Source organism: Adiantum capillus-veneris, chromosome 1 (genome assembly GCF_014529385.1).
Source record: "Adiantum capillus-veneris isolate H3 chromosome 1, ASM1452938v2, whole genome shotgun sequence".
Lineage (NCBI taxonomy): Eukaryota > Viridiplantae > Streptophyta > Polypodiopsida > Polypodiales > Pteridaceae > Adiantum > Adiantum capillus-veneris.
In genome coordinates this window covers 102,914,031-102,936,025 of record NC_140931.1, presented here as the reverse complement: position 1 = coordinate 102,936,025, position 21,995 = coordinate 102,914,031, and positions in this window count along the sequence as shown.

Below are 21,995 nucleotides of genomic sequence, written 5' to 3'. Positions count from 1 at the left end.
ACGACTTGACTCAAGAAGAAGAAGAGCTTTTGCTAAGCTTACTGAAAGAATATCGAGATATCTTTGTTTGGTCTTATAAAGATCTCTGGACTCGAGATAGGACCAACTGCTAGAAGAGTTGGAGCTGAGCCAAATAGACGTTTTCAAAATAGATTTAGTCAAACCAGGATAAGAGCCACACCTGCCTACATTGCAAACGACTTGACTCAAGAAGAAGAAGAGCTTTTGCTAAGCTTACTGAAAGAATACCGAGATATCTTTGCTTGGTCTTATAAATATCTCAAGGGTGTCGATCTAGAAATTTGTCAACATACCATACCTATGAGAGATAATTCAAAAACAAGTAGTCAACGGCCATATACTTACAATGAAACATTTTCCAAAAAGATCAAAGAAGAGATAGAGAAGCTCAAGGAAGCCGAATTCATTTATGAAATTGAACACACAGATTGGGTGTCTTCAATTGTGATGGTACCCCAAACAAATGGAAAATTACAAGTATGTGTCAATCTCAAAAAAGTGAATGCAGCCAGCATTAGAGATAACTACTCTCTTCCAATCACTGAGCATGTTTTAGAACGAGTTGCAGGAAAAGAAGCTTATATCTTTTTAGACGGCTTTTTAGGGTACAATCAAATTTTGGTTAATCCAAAAGGTCAGCATAAAACTACCTTTGCAATTGAATGGGGTATTTTTGCCTATAGGGTTATGCCTTTTGGGTTAACTAATGCTCCTGGCACCTTTCAAAGATTGATGAGCCATGCTTTCAAAGAATATCTTAGGAATTTCTTGGAAGTATATATGAATTATTTATGTGTACATTCATCAATCCGGGCTGATCGTTTTGAACATCTCAAAAAGATATTCAAAAAATGTAGAGTTTATAGGGTTTGCTTAAATCCTGAAAAGTGCACATTTATGGGCTGACAAGGAAAATTTCTTGGACGTATAGTGTCTAAAAACGGCATAGCGATCGATATGGATAAAATTCATGTTATTGTTGAATTGTCTACACCAACAACAGTCAAAGGGGTTCAGGCTCTCATGGGACATTGTGGATATTATAGACGGTTTATGTATATGTATCCTAAAATTGCAAAACCCATGTATGGCCTCATTTCACTCTTTGTATGGACTATTGAGTGCAAAGAATCCTTCATGAAGCTTAAAGAAGCTCTCACAACAACCCCAATATTGAAAGCACCAGATTGAAATAAGATATTCCATGTACATGTTGATGCTTCAAATTTTGCCCTTGGGTGTATATTAACTTGACCAAGAGACAAAAATTTTGACTTTCCCATTTCTTATGCTAGTAAACAACTAAATGTGGCAGAGAAAAACTATACAACCACCGAAAGAGAAGGATTAGGGATGATCTATACCGTAAAAAAGTATAGACATTACCTATTAGCCAACAAATTTGTGTTCTTTGTGGACCACCAAGCTTTATTGTACTTGGTCAACAAGCCATGCAACACAAGGAGAATAGTGAGATGGTTCATCATTCTTTTGGAATTTGATTTCACTGTAGATGTAAAAAAGGGAACTACACACCAGAGAGCAGATCATCTATCAAGGATTATTTTAGGAGAACCACCAAAAGGGGTAGACAATGATCTACAAGATGCATATCTGCCCTCCGTGGAAATGATACCCCGTTGGTCAAAAAATATGGTTTCATTGATGACTATAGCTCAAGTGGATTCTCAAATATCACTTCCTATTACACCAGGATTAATTGGGAAATTGGCTATGTATCAATTACTAACTGGAAAGCTATACAAAAGAAATTGAGATGGAATATTGCTTTTGTGTATTAATCCTGAGGAGAAAACCCAATACCTATATCAACCACACATTACCATAGTAGGACTTCACTTTCCGGAAGACCAAACTATACAACGGATCCTGAGACTTTGAGTATTTTGGTCAACCATGAGGAGTGATGTTCACTCAATTATGAAATATTGTCTTCAATGGCAAAAACAAACACCCGTACCTCATGTGACATTATTTCAAATCTCACTCATTCCTATGTGGGGTAACTATATAGTTACTTACTTATCAAGCATAACATCTTCAGAGAATATGAGTAAATGTTGTCAAAGAGCTATTGAAATTGAAGCAAGAGACTATGCTCTTATTGGAAACCAATTGTATCGGAGAGGAAAGGATCAACATTTGCTCCTCTGTGCAAATGAAGATGAATATATACCCACTCTCGAACAAGCACATGTTGGATTAGCTGGAGGTCACTTTTCTAGTGAAACCATCGCTAGAGCACTTTTAATGGCAGGCATATGGTGGCCAACACTTTTTGCAGATGCCAAAGAATATGTTCAAAGATGTGATGCATACCAAAAAATGCCAACAAGGGTAGATAGCATGCCTTTAAGACCAATGATGGGGGCTAGAGCTTTTGCAAAATGGGGCATAGATTTTGTCAGACCAATACAAGCACCTGCTTATAGAACTCAATCTCAATATATCATTGTAGCTACGGACTATTTGACCAAGTAGGTAGAGGCTAAGGCAACCAGGAATAATGATGCTAGAACCATAGCCACATTCTTGTATGAGAATATATTCACAAGATATGGACTTCCAATAGAAATTGTCAGTGATAGGGGAACTCATTTCCTCAATGAGGTAATTGAGTGTCTTTTGAACGAATTTATGGTCATCCATAACAAATCCGCTCCATATCATCCACAAGAAAATAGAAAAGCTGAGCACATGAATAAAATTATGAGCTTGGTATTGACTAAAGTAGTTAGTTTAGGACGATTTGATTGGAAATGAATCTACATGCTTCTCTATGGGCTTATAGAGTTTCATTCAAGACAGCTTTAAATGCTACACCCTTTAATCTTGTTTATGGTCTTGATGTCATACTACCAATGGAATTTTATTTTGCCAACACTAAGGGTAGCTAAAGACCTTGAGTGGACCGGACATGAATTTTCAGAGAGGCTTGAAGATTTAGAAAAACTTGATGAACAAAGGCTAACAGTTGTAACTCACATCTATGCACAAAACTGGAAGCAAAAACAATTTTTTGATTCACATCTAGTCACAAAAATCTTCAAAAAAGGAGACCTAGTTTTAGTTTATTCCCTTAAGAGACACATTCCCAAATTCAAGAAAAAGAAAATGGACCGTTTTTCATTGAAGATGTATCTCCAAGTGGATCAGTTAAATTTTCCACTATAGATGGTAAACCAATGGCTAACTGGATTAGTGGATGTCACTTAAAGAAGTACCATTTGCCACTAACCAATGATTTGCTAGAAATAATGCATGCAGCCAAGCAGAGAAAGATTAAATCAATATCAAGTTGTGGATGAAGCTCAAGAGGAAGCTCAACTTTGCATACTCAAGAAAAAAGTTTCTTTCAGAAATAAAAAAACACCTTTTCTCATCAACACTTTGGAACCAGATGAAAGACTATGGGAATCACAAAATGATGTAGTATCAATGGATGATGAATGGTGGGTGGAATTAACCTTTGCATCTCAGTACAACTGAACAATCATAGCACAAATGCATTAGTCAATACCGGCACTCGAATGAATGCAGCCAGTTATTCCACTTACAAGAAAGCTACAAATCAGTCTTTAGCATCAGGAATATCTGCTATCAAAGGATGCAACAAAAACCCAACACCAGCATTGGGAGTGGTAAACTTGAATGTGATAGTAAATGGATTTTCATGCCCTCATCAATTTATATACATACCAGATGAACATATGAATGAAACAATGATTCTTGGAATCTCATGGATGCGGACATACAAGGTAGTATCAGATTGGGACACCAATCAACTCAAGCTATCACTTAAAGGAGGACAACTCTTAGTTCCAATTGCACCGAGCAAAAAGGAATGGAAAAGAGGTCGCTCACAAAAGAAACCAGGGAATAATCAATCTACGTCAACCTCTAGACAAGAAAATTTTACAAGCAGCATGCAAGGAGTCAGGCAGATGTGGGTACCAAAAGCACAAATCAAGGACAATCCGTCTCAAATTTGAGTGCCCAAAAACTTATCTACCATACTGAAGGAAGTTTCACAGCTAACAACTCAGAGAAAAACATCTTGCAAAAGAGAAACTAACACTAGATGGGTTTGGAAACCAAAGGAGCAGTTATCTTCTCCACAAATTGTAAAGTTGATGAATCAATGGAAAGTTAAATCTCAAAAAACTTTACCACAATAGTTCATCAACCGAAAATTGAAATATCAATGGAGAGTTAAATCTCAGCAATCGCCATCATTGTTACCTACAGCTCAAGAAATCGGTGTGCCAAAGCATCCAAATGGTACAATCAGGCAAAGAGCACATAAATTACAAAATTTGCTATTTAGAAAACATCAACAAGATACCTCGACCACAGAAACCCTTGAGTTAACTACTCAAGACCCAACTCTTGCACCGCATACTGATTTGAATTGCATTGACCTTCAAAGCATGGTAGAGACAACCACGGCTATGCATAGACACAATTGTTCAACCCATGCACACAGTCATCCTAGAGTACTCCATCTAGGAGGGGTGGAAGAAAAATTCATTAATTAAGGGCAATGTTTAAAGAGGGAGAAAAAAAGTTAGATGTTAACGTGTGGGTTTTTACAAAATTACCTCATAATGCCCTTAAAAATCATCAACAAGGGAATTTCAGTTGATAAAAATCTCCCCGATGAGTGTAAATACTGTATATACTATCAAAAACTACACCGAAAAATAGCCCTTCATTAATTTTTCTTGATATTGGAGCTTAAAAATGGAGAATCCACCAAAAAGGAATAAAATAGTGTTTTTCAATGGATTTTCTTAATTGTTGATCTTTTAATTTTCTTTTTTAGTGCATCTTATTATTTTCTTTGATTTTTTCAATAAACAGGTCAAAATTTAATAATAAATAGAAAATGATCTCAGATGGAGGAATTGAAAATATGTTGATGATCAGGAGGACAAGACGGACAGGCACAAAACTTTTTGATCAAAACGACATACGAAAGCAGAAGGCCTAAATTAGGCCGTCAGTGCCTGTTTTTGAAAATTCTTGCAGAATGAGCTAGCGGAGTCTGATGGAGGAAATTTTTTAGTTTAACGTAGATTTCACAGCCTATTAGGACTAACAGGGGAATCTGGAAAAAAATAGTTTGGGGAGTCCGAGTATAGATATATTAGGTAACCCAAAATCACCTCATTTCTACTAGTCACTCTTGGAGAAAAGAGCTCTCTACCTTCTTCGCACGCAATTTTTGGAGTCCACAGTCACCCATTTTCAACGCCATTTCACATGAGACATGAGGGGTAAGTTCTAAAATCATCAAATAACATTTCTATGTAGTCGGGTAGCAGGTCTAGGTCCCGAGAAAAACCCAAGAATCCCAGTCGTGTACAGACTCCTACAACACAAAAACAACCATAGCGGCCTATCAGCTCAACCGAATTGGACAAGATTTGAAATGTAGCATTCCCTTGCAGAGTAGAGCACTTCCATATCATTAGATGACCATTTGGCAGGGCTCAAGGGGGTTCCCAAGTAAATAATCTAGGTTTTTACCACATACCAGAATTGAATTCTGACTCCACGAGCAATATATAGATGTTAGGAAATAAGACGTAGCAAAATAGATTTTTGAGTAGATTACTTAATGGAGAGAGATAGATTTCACACACAAGAGATTATAGAGTAGAGAGAGAGAGAGAGAGAGAGTACACACGATATACGTGGTTCACCCACTGTGGGCTACGTCCACGTGAAAGCAGACACTCAATGGCTTTAGCACTTCAAAAGAAGAAGTAGTTTACAAAGGGATTAAACCCTTAATAGAGCTCCCGCCTTGCTTCACTCTCACCACCTCACACTCACCTTGTTGCATCAACTTCACACTATGAAATGTGTGTAGAAATGGCCTCCTTTTTATAGGCCAAAAGGGTTGCCCTCTCTTATGAGAGGCAGCTATGTGTAGCCGCCCTTGTGCGAATAAGTCCAAATCGGACCCTCCAATCCGCGCATGTGTGGCCGCCCTTGAGAAGACAAGTCCGCTTTTGAATTCGGCCACTGGCCATAGAATTCGGCCACCGACCACCGGCCATTGACTTCCGACCACCGGCCACTGGCCATTGACTACCGGCCACCGGCCAACCGACCGGTTGTTTTCCGACCACTTTCCGGTTGCCGTCCAGCCATAATATTCTGGCGAAAAAGAATATTCCGGCGAAAAAAAAGTCTCGGGGGTGGCCTCTAAAGTTGCCCCTGATTCTTGTCTGTGAAAATTTTGGTTTCCGGTGAGTGATTTTCCTTCATGCACGATGGCTTCTCCTCATAATGGGGGCCTTACAAATGTGCGCTTTTACCACAGAAAATTACAAGGGTAAATCAGGCTCCATACTTAACAATCTCCAACTTGGAGATTGATCTCCAAACCAAACCTGTGGCTGCTTTCCATTCTGACTTCTTATCCTTGAATGCCGATTGAAGATGAGCAAAAGCTCAACTTCTCCTTATTGACCACCTTTGTAAACATGTCTGCAGGATTTTCACTTGTATGCACCTTTCCTAGCTTTAGCTGTCCCTCTTCCGAAAGAGTGCGTATGAAGTGATATCTCACCTCAATGTGCTTTGTCCTTGAATGAAAGGCTGAGTTCTTCGCAAGATGGATAGCGCTTTGGCTATCACTGTACAAGACACAATTGTCTTGTTTGAATCCAAGCTCTTCTAAGAATCTGTGAAGCCACAGAATTTCTTTGCTTGCCTCCGTCATTGCTACATACTCTGCTTCCGTCATTGCTACATACTCTGCTTCCGTGGTAGAAAGTGAAACCACTTTCTGCAGCTTTGAAGCCCAGCTTACTGCTGTGCCTCCAACCGTGAACACATAGCCAGTAGTGCTCCTTCGAGTATCTTTGTCACCTGCCATATCTGCATCAGCATACCCTTCAAGAAAAATATCAATTCCTCCAAAATACAAAGCATTTGTTGTTGTCCCTTTTAGATACCTAAGTATCCACTTCACAGCTTGCCAATGCTCTTTACCTGGGTTGTCCATGAACCTACTCACAACTCCTACTGCATGTGCAATGTCTGGCCTTGTCCAGACCATAGCATACATTAGAGAACCTACCACTGCAGCATATGGAACTTTAGACATATAGGCTATCTCCTCTTGTGTCTTTGGACACATATCCTTCGTTAGTTTAAATTGACCAGCCAAAGGTGTAGAAACTGGTTTTGCATTTTGCATTGCAAACCTTTCTAGTACCTTCTTGATGTAATCTTCTTGAGATATCTTTATTGTCTTCTTCATCCTATCCCTTGATATTTTCATACCAATTATCCTCTTTGCAGCACCTAAATCTTTCATTGAAAAAGATTTAGACAACTCCTCTTTTAGGTCTTTGATGTCCTGCATGTTAGCACTTGCAATCAGCATGTCATCAACATACAACATTAGGATGATGAACTTCCCATCTCCCAAATTCTTCATGTAGATGCAGTGATCCGAGTTGCATCTTGTGAATCCATGATCCAACATCCATCGATCAAACTTCAAGTACCATTGTCTTGATGCTTGCTTTAAACCATACAAGCTCTTCTTTAATCTGCAAACCATTTTCTCCTTACCTTTTACTTCATACCCCTTTGGTTGAAGCATGTAGATTTCCTCCTCTAAGTCACCGTGAGGGAATGCCGTATTTACATCCATTTGCTCGAGATTTAAATCATGAGCAGCCACAAGGCTTAAGACAAGCCTAATTGAGTTCATTTTTACAATAGGGGAAAATATTTCATTGAAGTCAATACCTTTCTTTTGAGAAAACCCTTTTACCACAAGCCTAGACTTGTACCTTTTCTTCCCACCTTCTTCTTCCTTCAGCTTGTACACCCATTTGTTTTGAAGTGCCAGCTTATCTTTACGAAACTCAACCAACTCCCATGTTTGGTTGCGATGTAGTGAGTCCATCTCCACTTGCATGCTCTTCGTCCATTCTTCTTTGCATTCATGTTGCATAGCTTCTTCGTATGATTCCGGCTCTCCAGAATCTGAGATCAAGAGATGGTTGAAGGAAGGAACAAACCTTTCTGGAGGTCTACTTGCTCTTGTAGATCTTCGAGGAATAGGTTGAGGCTCCTCATTTGGTTGACGTTGTTGCACATTGTCACCGTTTGCAATCCTTGAGTCTTCCCCGTCCTCAAGCTCCATGTACTCATCACCTGTTTCTTTTGTTTGATTTCTTTCCAAGTAATCTTTGTACATATTTTGTTCGTTAAAAATTACATCCCTACTCCTTAAGATTTTACCATCTTCAGGATTCCATAGGCGATACCCAAAGTCAACTTCTCCATAGCCAATGAAGAAACACTTTTTAGAATTTGCATCTAGCTTTGATCTTAGGCTTCTATCTATGTGCATGGAAGCCTCACACCCAAACACTTTGAGAAATGCATAATTCGCCGGTTTACCTGTCCATGCTTCTTCTGGAACTCCCCCATCCAATGCCGTTGAGGGTGACCGATTGATTAAGTACACAGACGTACTTATACCTTCCGCCCAAATCTCAAGCGGTAGGCCAGCATGTAGCCGCATGCTTCGTGCTCGCTCCATGATTGTCCTGCTCATGCTTTCCGAAATACCATTTTGCTGAGGTGTCCTTGGGGTTTTCCTTTGCCTCCGAATGCCATTGCTAGCACAAAATCTTTCAAAAGCTTGGCTGCAATATTCGCCTCCATTGTCGGATCTGAGGCATTTAACCTTGGTACATGTTTCATTCTCCACAAATGCTTTCCACCTTTGCAATATGGAAAATACATCGGATTTATTCTTCATGACATAAACCCATGTTTTTCTAGTCGCATCGTCTATGAATGTTACATAGTACAATGAGCCACCAAGTGATGGTGTACTTGCAGGACCCCAAACATCAGAATGAACCAACTCAAGTTTTTTATTTTTTCTTTCATTTCCTGATTGTTTGAAATTTTACCCTCTTTTGTTTACCATAAACACAATCTTCACAGAACTCTAAGTCCACTTCTTTCAAACCTGGTAGAAGCTTCTTTGTTTGAAGGATTTGCATTCCTTTGGCACTCATATGCCCAAGCCGGTAGTGCCACACTGCACTGTCAACTTCTGTAGTTGCTACACAAGCTGAAGGTTGCGTGCTAACAATACACAAGTAAAGCGTACCCACCTTTTCTCCCTTGGCAACCACCAAAGATCCCTTTGAGATCTTCAACGTTTGTTTCCGAATGCAATGTTGTGACCTTCATCGTCCAATTGTCCTGTAGAGATTAAATTTTTGTGAAGAGAAGGAACATGCCTAACATCTTTAAGCTTCCATTCATTTTCGTTAGTAGTTTTGACAGAAACTGTACCTTTGCCGACAATCTCACAAGCTTCATCATCCCCCAAGTATACATACCCAAAATTACCTTTGGTGTAGTCTTGGAAATGTTGCTTGTGTGGTGTCGCATGGAACGAAGCCCCGGAATCTACTATCCAGGAATTAGACACATTGTCCAATGAGAGAATTAGAGAATCTTGCTCTACTTTACCTGCCACATTGGCCTCTGATGTTGGCTTGTTGTCTTGAGAATCTGTCTCCTTCTTCTTCTTGGACCAGCAATCCTTCTTGACGTGGCCCTTCTTGCCGCAGTTCCAACATTCAAGAACTGACTTTGTGCGTGACTTGCTCCGCCTTGAGCGATCATGACCCTTTTGGTTTTTGAACCTCTCCTTAAGCCTTCCTCTTGTTTCCACTGACAGTGCAGCACTTGATGATTCTCCTGTGCTTCTCCTTCGTATTTCCTCGCTTAGGAGAACACCCACAACATCATCAAACTTAAGAGTATTTGTGCCAGAAATAGAATTACTTACAGCCATCACAAGGCTGTCCCAACTATCCGGTAGAGATGATAGTATAAGGAGAGCTCGCACTTCGTCATCGAAATTGATTTTCACCGATCGAAGTTGACTTATGTTTGTGTTAAATTCATTTAGGTGTTCTGCAACTGAACCATTCTCTGTTATCTTTAGATTGAACAAGCGCTTCATAAGAAATACCTTATTGGATGCCGATGGTTTCTCGTAGAAGTCGTCAAGTGACTTCATCAAGTCCTCCGTGGTCTTCATCTCCGAAACATTGAAGGCCACTGTTGACGCCAAGCTTAACCGGATTGTTCCCAGTGCCTTTCGATCAAGGACAATCCATGCTTCATCTGCCATTGTTGCAGGCTTCTTCGCAAGACCGCCTAGTGGCAAATAGAGGTCCTTCTGGTAGAGATAGTCTTCAATCTGCATCTTCCAATGTTGGTAGTTTTTGCCCGTTGAACTTCTCAATCTTGAGCTTCCCTTCCTCCACCATAACTCCCACTCAATTCAAGGAATCCTTTCCTTGAGATAAGTTAGCTACGAGCAAACCTTGCTCTAATACCAGTTGTTAGGAAATAAGACGTAGTTAGATTTTTGAGTAGATTACTTAATGGAGAGAGATAGATTTCACACACAAGAGATTATAGAGTAGAGAGAGAGAGAGAGAGAGTACACACGATATACGTGGTTCACCCAATGTGGGCTACGTCCACGAGAAAGCAGCCACTCAATGGCTTTAGCACTTCAAAAGAAGAAGTAGTTTACAAAGGGATTAAACCCTTAATAGAGCTCCCGCCTTGCTTTACTCTCACCACCTCACACTCACCTTGTTGCATCAACTTCACACTATGAAATGTGTGTAGAAATGACCTCCTTTTTATAGGCCAAAAGGGGCAGCCATGTGTAGCCGCCCTTGTGCGAATAAGTCCAAATCGAACCCTCCAATCTGCCCATGTGTGGCCGCCCTTGAGAAGACAAGTCCGCTTTTGAATTCGGCCACCGGCCACCGGCCATTGACTTTCGACCACCGGCCACCGGCCAACCGACCAGTTGTTTTTCGACCACTTTTCGGCCGCCGTCCGGCCATAATATTCCGGCGAAAAGGAATATTTCGGCGAAAAAAATTCTCGCGGGCCTCCACCCCCGAGGCCTCTAAAGTTGCCCCTGATTCTTGTCCGTGAAAATTTTGGTTTCCGGTGAGTGATTTTCCTTCACGCACAATGGCTTCTCCTCATAATGGGGGCCTTACAAATGTGCGCTTTTATCACAGAAAATTACAAGGGTAAGTCAGGCTCCATACTTAACAATAGATAAGTTCTATAAACAATGTACCTAGATGGTTTCAAGAAAATAGTCAAGGAAAGCTCTCGAACAGCAGGAAATAGCTTGCAGACTACAAAGCATCGATTTTGACAAATGGAGTCAAACTGACTCCGAATGAGCCCTAATTGGATGAGAAACATCAAGACTATGTAGCGGACAAGTCCATGGCTTCAACAGTGACCAAGCATCTTTACACACCAAGTGGTAACAGAAACCGGTGATTTCGGAGTTGACAAGAGCACAAAGTGATGCCGACATGACCGAATCTTACCAAACTCATTTTAGGACTTGTTTTAGATGTAATATAGATGTGTAGGTCATAAAATTTTCATTTCAAGTATAAAATTCAACTACTATAAAGAATCACGATTATTTACTTTTTTGCAAAATTGGCTTGAAAATCATTATCATGCTTCACCTATCACTTGTACACATCTAGCTCAGGTCACGTGTCAAATATGAACCCAAAATGTCTAGTAATTCTCAGATTTTGTCAAAAAACGCACTAAAAGCTCTTCAATCCAAATTTTAAGTTATTTGTCACATTGTTTGATCTAAAACATCCCATATCTCACACAAAGGATCTATAGCATGTCTAGAACCAATTTGCAAGAAAAAATATGCAAATTGATTAAAATGTAAATAATCACGATTATTTACATTTTTGCCAGAATGAGCCCAATTCTCATTTTTGACCTCATGGGACCAAAGTAGATGATCTGACAAGCCCACCAATCAAGTTCTCAAAAATCCAAAATCCCTTCATATCTACTGTTTCACAGTCTGAAGACTAAATCTGGCACCATTTTTGCCTTGTACACTCAAATGACCTGACACTTCACTCAGAGTATCTAAATCACATGTTCTTCAAGCCTATGAAGTCAAAAGTGCAAAAATATGGAAAAAAAACCCTATTGTAAATAATCGCGATTATTTACTTTTCTTGAAATTTTTGCCTGGATTGAATGATTTTGATCTAAACACTGTCTTTATGCTTCTATGCATGCTCCAAAATTGATTTGAAGCAAAACGGACATCATTTGCAAGCAATTCAGATACAGGACACGTTAGAGCGAAATTTGTGGAACTTTCTAACCTTGAAACTATATATTCCTAATAGGTGCAATGCAAGCTGCTGAGAAATCAAAGAAGATAAAGACCCAAAAAGAAAAGCTGCAAGAGTTGACACCATATCAGTTGGAGCCTAGTTCTGTGAAAACGGCCAAAGTGACCTACCTCTCAAAAGAACAGCTTGAGGAGCACAACACCACAGTCTTCACCGGCAAATTCAAATGTGAAGATGGAAGTCAGGTGGAGTTGCAAATGCTACCGAAGGAATTCTATGATGTAGCGGCTAAGCCAGCTATGAAAGAGCCAACAGGAGGTCGGGACTTCAAGAATTTATGATCAAGAACCATGTGGAGTAGACTTCCAACGGGCTATTGTCAACGATTAAAGAGGATGGATCTACCTAGATCACAGTTCAGCAAGGACAAAAACTTGAGGTAGTCATCAACAAAGACACAGTGGATGAAGCACTAAAGCTACCCATTGAAGCTATGAAAATGAGAGCCAGAGATAGGAAAATGGTTGGACATTCACAAAGTGTACAGCTGCTACCAACTTCTCCGACCTTATGCTAAAGCAAGTAGAGGATCTCGCCTGCCTATACCACGAGCACTTCCACTTCCTCGCCAAGAAAGCACCAAGATACACTACCCCAAATCATGTTGTTGCAACCACCTTCACACAGGTATTGAAGTCATCAAGTAGACAATCAATAGATCATGCTCAGTATGTGCTTACAACAGTCAAGAGCACAAAGAAGGAAGGAAAAGTCACATACTTGGGAACTCCAAAAGTCTTAACCCGGATTGCATACCATGCCATTGGGATGGCCGATAACTTGCCATCAGTCCCAGATCAAAACACATGGATAATCACAGAGAAAGCTCAGCTCTCTCCACAAGCCACAAATCAAAGAAGAGAGGGATTTATAAGTCAGATGAAGAGTCAGCAAAAAGCTCACCTGAAGTCCATAGCCATGAAGGAAGTTTGGATAATGAAGAAAAAAGGGCAAGAAAGGAAGAGATGAAAAGAAAGGCAGTGGCCTCCCATCAGGAAGAACCTCCACAAAAGAAGGCAAGGTTTGAAAGAGAAAAGGAAGCGTATAAACGAAGTCGACAAGCTGCATGCTAGACTCGTATATGGAACCCAAGGGACATCAAGGGTCTTAGAACCAACCCTAAGGAGAAGATCCAAGAAGATCCTAAGGACGTGCTAGAAAGGATTTTATGCGGAAGTTGAAGCCCTAAAGATACAAGAGGCATTAGCCAAAGCTCAAAGAAAATCCCAGAAGAATCAACTGCTCAACAACCAAAGCAAGCAGAAGTTGGGAAACCAACTGAAACATAGCAGGAACAGGGGGAGATATCTCCAAGACCATCCTCACCCAATACCAAACAAGGGTATCAGCCTCTTCCTAGTCCAAGCTCTTCATCAACTAACCAATCAAATGAAGGCAGGGAAATAAAAGGAGATGGGTCAAAGAAAGAAAAGGAAGCCAATCAAGAACAGCCCAAAGAAACAACCAAAGATGAGGCTAGACCTTCCAAAGAGCCTCAAGCACAATCCAAAGAGTGGGAAATAACGGATGAATTTATCACTCAAGTCAACAAATATGCAAAGCAGATGCAGTTGATGACTGAGAAAATATGAAGAGCACCTCTTAGCCGCAATGCTAAAGCTCGAGAACTTGAATAGGTGATTGATGCGCTCCAAGGAGAGCTTGAAGACAAGAACAAAGAAGGGACCTTACCCTAATGCGCATGCAAAGGGAAGAGCAGTTGTTTAAAGAGATAGAAGAAGAGAAAAAAGCCAATCAGTTGCTGAGAGAAGGGAATGTGGAAACTTAGGAGGAGGTAGATCTGAACAACCAAATCTAGGGATACCATCAATCTCCTTTGCAAAAATAGAAACACAACCAACTGAAGGGTAGACAAAAAGTTTTCAATTCCAGGCACCAACCAGAGAGGAGGAACAAGTACCAATGGTCCAGCTCTCTAAAGCTAAAGAAGATGCACTTAAAGAGTAGATTGTTCAAGAAGTGGATGTTGAATGCAAAGTGGCTATGGATTGGGAGTTGAGAGTCCCTCACTCCATCAATGTAACTCAGCTCACTCCAAATCAAATCAATTCTCAATGACATCAATAGTCGCTACCTTATCCTTTGATAAAGATGGAGCTATTGCAAGTAAAAGGAAGACTCTAGAAGAATATGCAAGAACAGGGGTCATATGCTCTCCACCCCAAATGGAGGAAAAAATTGGCTCAACAAAAACTCAAGGTATCTCATTTTGTTTACAAGAGCACCAGCATCAATTCATAAGGACCGAGCAGTCTAATTGTACCAAGGGTAAGGACATGGGAAGCACATGAAGCACTAAAAAAGAAAAGGCCGACTTGGCTTAACTACCCGAAACTGCCAAGTCCAGAGCAAGGATCGGCAACTGAAGAATACATGGTGAAAACCCTAATGGGGGGCGCCATGAACTTCTTCAAGACCCTCCCTGACCTCTTGTGTGCAATGATTTTTACAATCTACAGAATGCTGCTCACATGTATCCAAGATTTTCATGAGCCTGAATAAGCAGGAGTCCCATGGATGTCCTTTTTAGAAGGTAACCAAGGCTTATGCTATGATTTAAGTGGACAACCTTCAGAAGAAGTCCTTTACGGCTTCTATGTCAGATGCATATTCTTGCCATCAAGCAATATGTTGGCATTCGAAGAAAATTTTTACACTAGGTTCTTCACATGGCGTACAAAGATTTTTGGACCAATGATTAGCAATTTAACTGCAAGGTTCGTTGAATATTCAGTCATAGAACTAAAGAATAAAGTTACTATTTAGTTTTTGCAAGTCTTGAGAAAGAACGGTGCATCCGATATCAAAAAGCGCTTCAAGCACTTAAAGACCACCTCACCAACCGTCAACCCGAAGACTACTTCAGTCCATGAAACTGTGTCAAGGGACAACATAGTCATAAAGGGGGGGAATGTTAGCAAAGCAAGCTAACTCATGTAACATTTTTCGGGAGCTTCATTGTAAAAACACTTATTCTTATTGTAACTCTTATTGAACGAGTGGATATTGTAATCTATGAGCCGGAACCATAAGCTTCCAGATTCTAACAGTTAATCCTTGGTTAGAGCTCCTAAATGATTAGTTTATGACCTAAGAAACCTTGGCTAAGGTATAAAAGTCAATTTTGTAAAGTTACTATTAAGTTTTTGGATAAGAAATGCACAGCGTGAGCTTACAATGGTCTCTCCTCTTCTTCTCCTCCTTTTATCTCCCTTGTCGATTGTCATATTGCAATGCCGTTTGTTGCATTGCAACCATAGGTAAGAGCTCTACGCATTGACATAAATATATCAGGATAAATCGTAGGATTTGGTGTCGCCGGTCTACGGCCTAATTTAATCATATGTAGAAATTTAAGCTATAAAAACACAAAGTAAGTATAGGCGGGGTATTGGGGCATCAGTGCTAAGCATTTAGATGCATTCAGGGTCAAAAACAACTAGGTCAAAATTTCAATTACTGTTAATAATCGCATTTTTTTCCACTCATTGAAAGTGAGATTTGAGACCATAAACATGCGTGCTTAGGTCTTATATACTTGCCCTAAAGTTTCATAGCATTTGGATGTCGTTTGATGTTGTAACAATCATGGTTTTCTTGCCGATTAGCAACTAGCTTTTGATGACTTAGGTTATTTGAGTGTAGCTTGTGTCAAATGCGAGTTGTCTATTGTTTCCCAAGAGATTGACAACTATTGTTTCCCATGCACTAGTCGAGTCATCTTTGTCCCATAGATTGACAATTATGTTCGTGGTTCTTGCTATGTCTGAAATAAGATAAGAGTGAGGATAGGAAACCAATCCACACTGGCTCCCCCAACTTGATGTGTGTGATGATCAGAAACATATGCAAAATCCTTCTAGCATGCATTGAAGTATTCATACCGTCCAAAGCTACGGACTCAACCCTACTGTCAACAAGCGACACTGTCACCACAATGACATTTGATTTGTCAAAGTAGCCATCCCCGGAGGTGTTACATCTGTTATACCAAAGGATAATATTCTTACCAAGCTACTACATGCACACTTTTGAGAAAGCCTTCTACACCGGCTTCATTATTTATGACAACAAAATATTCAGCTCCACATTCACCTTGGGCAACAGAAGGTACGAGTCATACTTGAGGTTGCTAAAGCCCCAAGGATTCCACAGACTCAAAGGCTGAGAATTATTACCAAATCAAGAGATTAAGACCCGTCATGTCAAGCGCAACATGGACGTGGAAGGAAGGAGTGTTGACAGCCAAACACAAAAGAAGCTTTTCCCAACTTTTTGTATCACTATTTTTTAGAAACGGAATGACATTTTGTAATGGTTTAGGCGGCCAATATTCTTTGTGGGATCGATCCTCTAAGGAGGAATTGTATATAAGCCAATTTTTGTAACCCTAAGCCAACTTTTGAATCAATCTACTCTCACGTCTACTGTGCACTGTGTCACAGAGAGAGAGAGAGAGAGAGAGAGAGAGAGAGAGAGAGAGAGAGAGAGAGAGAGAGAGATTTCTTCTCTTCCCTACGCACTCTATGGAGCCTCCATTGCAAAAGCGACACCACCAATGCATTAGCAACAGCTAGGGCTTCAATCCAACCCCAAGCTTGCACGATTCCGGTGTCGTCGCAAAGCGGGCTCCTACAAGCTTTTGGGTGAGTTTTCTTGAAAATCGTGTGTCCGCTTGGTAATTTATTTATACCTATGGATTCACAACGAGTAGAGCTTCGGATTAGGATCATAGAAATCAAACGGTGGTGACCTGCATTTTGCTACCTGTCTTTATACGTGATTGTCGTACGGGTTGGTTCTAGGTAGGATATCAAGTGAAAGTACATAGGGTAATTACCTCTTGATAAGGAGAGTTTTTCCTATGAGTTTCATGACTTTTCGAATGCGTTTGGTTTAGTTTTGGATAGCATGAGTGTTGTAGGTTGAGTTGCATTCACGAGTGCATAGGACGTCTAGATCTGGTTTCCTTGAGTAGAGATTGTCTTAAAAGGTCGAGCAAGTGATTGACATCCATCTTCTTGTTTCCATGCGCCTACGAGTTAAGTTCCATCCTTGGCTCACATATAGTTGTTGGTTTTTTTCTCGCTATGCTAGCGTCTGCTTGCGGCATATCCGCCAACATTAGTCCTTGGACATTTAGAGAAGTCTTCTTGTCTATTTTTGTCCTTGAGCTCTAAATAGAGCTATGAAATAAGCCGCATCTCATCTAGAATCTTTGGGGTAGTCTTGATCTCAGGACGTTGGATGCTCTTGAATGTCCTGACAATCTGCCCTAAGAGTTTCTTGATCTCTATATGCATGACTCCATTTGTCAGCATTGTTTCAAAAGGAGATATTTATTATAAAAATTTATAACCAAATTATAAAATAAAGATTTTGTATCAGAAGCCGTCCTCTTATTGGTTGAGAGCACTCTCTCTCTCTCTCTCTCTCTCTCTCTCTCTCTCTCTAAAGCTAAAAGGCAAAAGAATGACCTTAAACTTCCCATGATAGGGTTTCTTTCAATAAGTGGGTTTGCCACAATCCACTGCTTCAATGCTTGTGTATATTTTCACCCTATTCTAATTTAATTTCACCTTGTTCCATGTTTATATAATTTGACATTATAAAGACTTTTAAGTATCAATAAAGTAATAAGGATATGCAGTTAAGAGTTCAAGGTATGAGTTCAAGTCACCAACAAGGAGGTAGCTCAATTGCATAGCGATATATGCGAATTGTGGACGTGTGAGTTGGTAATCTTTATAGTGCTTGACCTTCGGACATGTCATCCCCTCAATTACCCAAAGTTTACTTTTTTTTCTTACATTGTTGATCTTAATTAGGAAGTATTGGGCTAAGAAATGCATTAGCAGCAAGTGCATAGAAATTTCCAAAGGAATCCAAACTCTACGTTTAGTGTAGTTGTGTCTATAAATTTTTAACCTCTGAGATTTAAATTTGAAGGTGGAAAAACTACAATTTGTTTAGAAATATAGTGTTAAAACCTCTCAAAAACCTTCAATATAGTGAATTTATTTCTAAATTTTCTCATTAGGTGTGCCCCAATTTTGCCTTGGAGATTTATTAGAGGTTCCAAGATTTTTTTTTAAGAAATTTTTTCTCATATTTAGGGTTCCCAGATTTTTTTTAATACAAATCTGAATACTGATAGCAATATTGAATAGAGTTAGAGAGAGACAAAGTCAACACAATCGTAAGTTGTGCTTGTAAGTATGTGAGGGCCTTGATACACATGGCAACAAAAAGAAACGACAAAAGTTAATTTGGGAAAAAGGTGAGCTGTAAGTCTAGTTGGTTGTTGTGCACCTCTTTCCTTTTGACACCATGTCTTGCTTCAATATTTCTCTAGTTATGATTAATAAAATTCTATTGCTATTGAAACTATGAAAATCTTTGTCATACACTTTTGCATCTTTGGAGACAATTCATAATGTAAGCTCATCTGGTGGAAACAAGAGAGTCATTTTGAGTCTCCTTGGTCCCTATAGGGGTCACTTAATAATTATGTGATTATCACGTGAATGTAGCAAAAGAGATTAATTATTTTTATTTTTATTTTATGTTTTCACATTAAAAAAATATCGTCTTTGAAAGCACATGATATACACAATTTATACATAGTAACTCTCTTAAGTTTGGCTCTCTAAAGCTGGAATCATCTAGCTAACCCCTTTTTGTAGAGAAGCTCCTAGAAAAATTAATAACAAAGGCATTAGCCATCTTGGTCAACTTTGGGATTACGGCAATTATGATTGGAAAGGAACGGACCAGTTGGCTCTCCAATATAACCTGAATGCGATAGAAAGAGTATTGATTGACAGAGCTCTAAAACAGGTTAACAAGTTGTGTTTGCAGACTGTGAATCTAAGTTCCAATGAAAAGCTTGGCAGTGGCCTCAGAATAGACACTTCTTTAAAGCTCAAACCAAGGAAGTGTATTATACACTTATGTATTCAAAGGTATGGTTATCTCTGCTTAATAAGCAGGGGGGCATACATTGACCAGCGTCACGGTGGGAGATAGTTAAGAGGAATATTTGGAGCGTACCATGGCCACATAAGATGAAGGTATTCGTATGGAAGGTTTTATGGGAAGCCATGCCAAGTGGGGTGAAGGTGTCCACTAGGGGAAATGGCCCGGAAAGATGTCCACAATGCAGGTCGGCTAGGGAAGACCTTAATTACCTCTTCAAGGAGTGCTCGATGATTTGTGGCCTATTTGTGGCTTAGCTAGTAAAATCTACAAATGGATCTAAAAAACTTGGAAATACGATTCTACAAGAATGACCTTTTCTTGGGAGGGAAGGTATTCATGAGTCAAGTGCTACTCATCATCACACAAATTGTGAGATATTGCTATTTTCGGGAAAGGGTTTGGAAGGCAAAGAACATTTGTATTTTTAAGAGCACATTGGAAATAGCTAAGTTCATGAAGATAATCCAAGAAAGTAGGGAGGTGATTATTACCATCGAGAAACAGATTGACTCAGATGAGTGGAACAAAGCTTGAAGTACCACTATGACTAACTTTCCAAGGTAAATGCACAAGTTATTCTCTTGCCATGGGGTGGCTCTCCTATCAACATGTGTAATGATTATCTTGGGGAGTTGTCATGGCTAGATACAAGCATGACAAGGACTTGTAATAGTTTTTTCTATATTAATATAATCTACTCACAATTGTGGGTTTTGCCCCAAGAAAAAAAAAATCCTTTCCAATTTGTGCAAGCTAGACAAAGTGAGCTAAAGCACACATGGGTTTTAAGGAATGAAATTTGGCCCTTTATTATACAAGAGAAAAATCACATGCCTAGCTAAAGAAATCACCTAAAGATAAATTGTAGGAGTAGGTGGTTCATGTGCACCTGTTTCCTTTTGACACCATGTGTATTTGAGCTTAGCTCATCCAAATTGACATTTTTGGGAGAAAGACAAGCATCTTTGCCAGAATCAAAGTCAAGTAGATAACGTTGGAGCAGGAGTGGAGGGTAGCTATGGGGCTTAAGAGGACCTAAGCATATGTTACCGGTATGCCCAAACTTGGAGGGCAGCTACGAGCGTATGTTTAGTGCACTACTCATGAAGGTGCAAATCTCCGAAACCTCGAACACTAGTATCATGTAGCTTAGAGTGATTCGTGTAGCTTGGCCACATGCGATATTTTTAGTTAGAAAAGGGCTATATTTTTAGCACATCCCTTTTAGCTTTTATTGTTCAAAGGATTTTGAACAACAAAAGAGTCGACTCATTTGTGACAACTAAAGAATGTATTCAAAAGAGTAGAGCAAAATAAAGGATTGGTGGAGACAACTAAATAATGTATTCAAAAAAAATCATGTGGCATAAAGGATTAATACGCCACATCAAGGACTTGACTCCATAGCTTATAAAGCATGAATTGGAAGGTAGCCTCCTCTTGACATGAGAGCATGTGTAACATGCATTATTCTAGAATACTATAGTACAAAGTTTTTTACAGCTTGAAATATCACCAAAAAAACTATTTTCTCTTTTTTAAGCTTGCAAAAATATTTTTCTGTGAATATCCTTCCTTCTTAAGGCAATCAACCCTTTGAGATGATCAATATAATTCACTCACAATTGTGAGTTTTGCTATAAAAATTTAAAAAAAATAAAAAGGCAATCAACCCTTTGCTTTTAAAAGGTTATTTAATATAAAAACTGTGAGTTTTGCTATAAAAATAAAAAAAAGAAAAAGGCAATCAACCCTTTGTTTTTAAGGGGTTATTTAATACTTGTATATTTGGTATGCCCTTTAACTAGGACTTGAACTTTTTATTATTAATAGCTAATACAACGACGTTGCCTCCGTCGACGGTGCTATGTGAATTTTTTTAGCTATGTGTATAAAGGCGTTGCTTTTGGTGAAGTCCACATTCCCATCTATATCCTCTCTATATCTCTCTCTTCCCTTCTTTGTTCCCTCTTCCTCATACCGGTTTGTCCCACTCCACCTTAGAGAGAGAGAGAGAGAGAGAGAGAGAGAGAGAGAGAGAGAGACTACAAATAAGCCCAACCCCGAGGAGAGATTTTTCAAGTAAATAAGTTACTTTACTGCAAAAAAGTCTCTTTAGTCAAGTTATTTTAACATGATTAATATATTGAGCTAGAGCTTGATAGACTTCTCTTAAATCTATAGTGTTGTAGGTCGGCTTGTCTCACATTTTTTCCCACTTTGCGACAAATCAATGGGGGTTTTGCAGTTAGTCAACACTAGCTTGGGCTGACAGATGGTCAAAGGTCATCAGTTCAAAACATGGAGGGATGAAAAAGAGAAAGTGGGGAGGATCTCAATGATGGCACTCGACACTGGTGGACCAGTGTACGGGGAAGGTTTGCCTCAAATTTTTGGCACGTCTATCCCCATGTTGCTCAAATTCAATAGTCTAGTTTCTGGCTTCCTCATGTTGATAGACATGCCTGAAATTTTCTTGGATGTTGCTCAAGCTTGACGATGTATGTACCTCCTTCCTTGAGGCTTACACCTAACTCCTAATCTTTCAATACTTGTGTCTTATTGTTAGACTCGATTGATGGAGGAGTGACATTGCTTACAATATCCATATCCTTGCGTCTGTCCTATTGCCATCATCGGTACTTTCAAGTGTTCCTT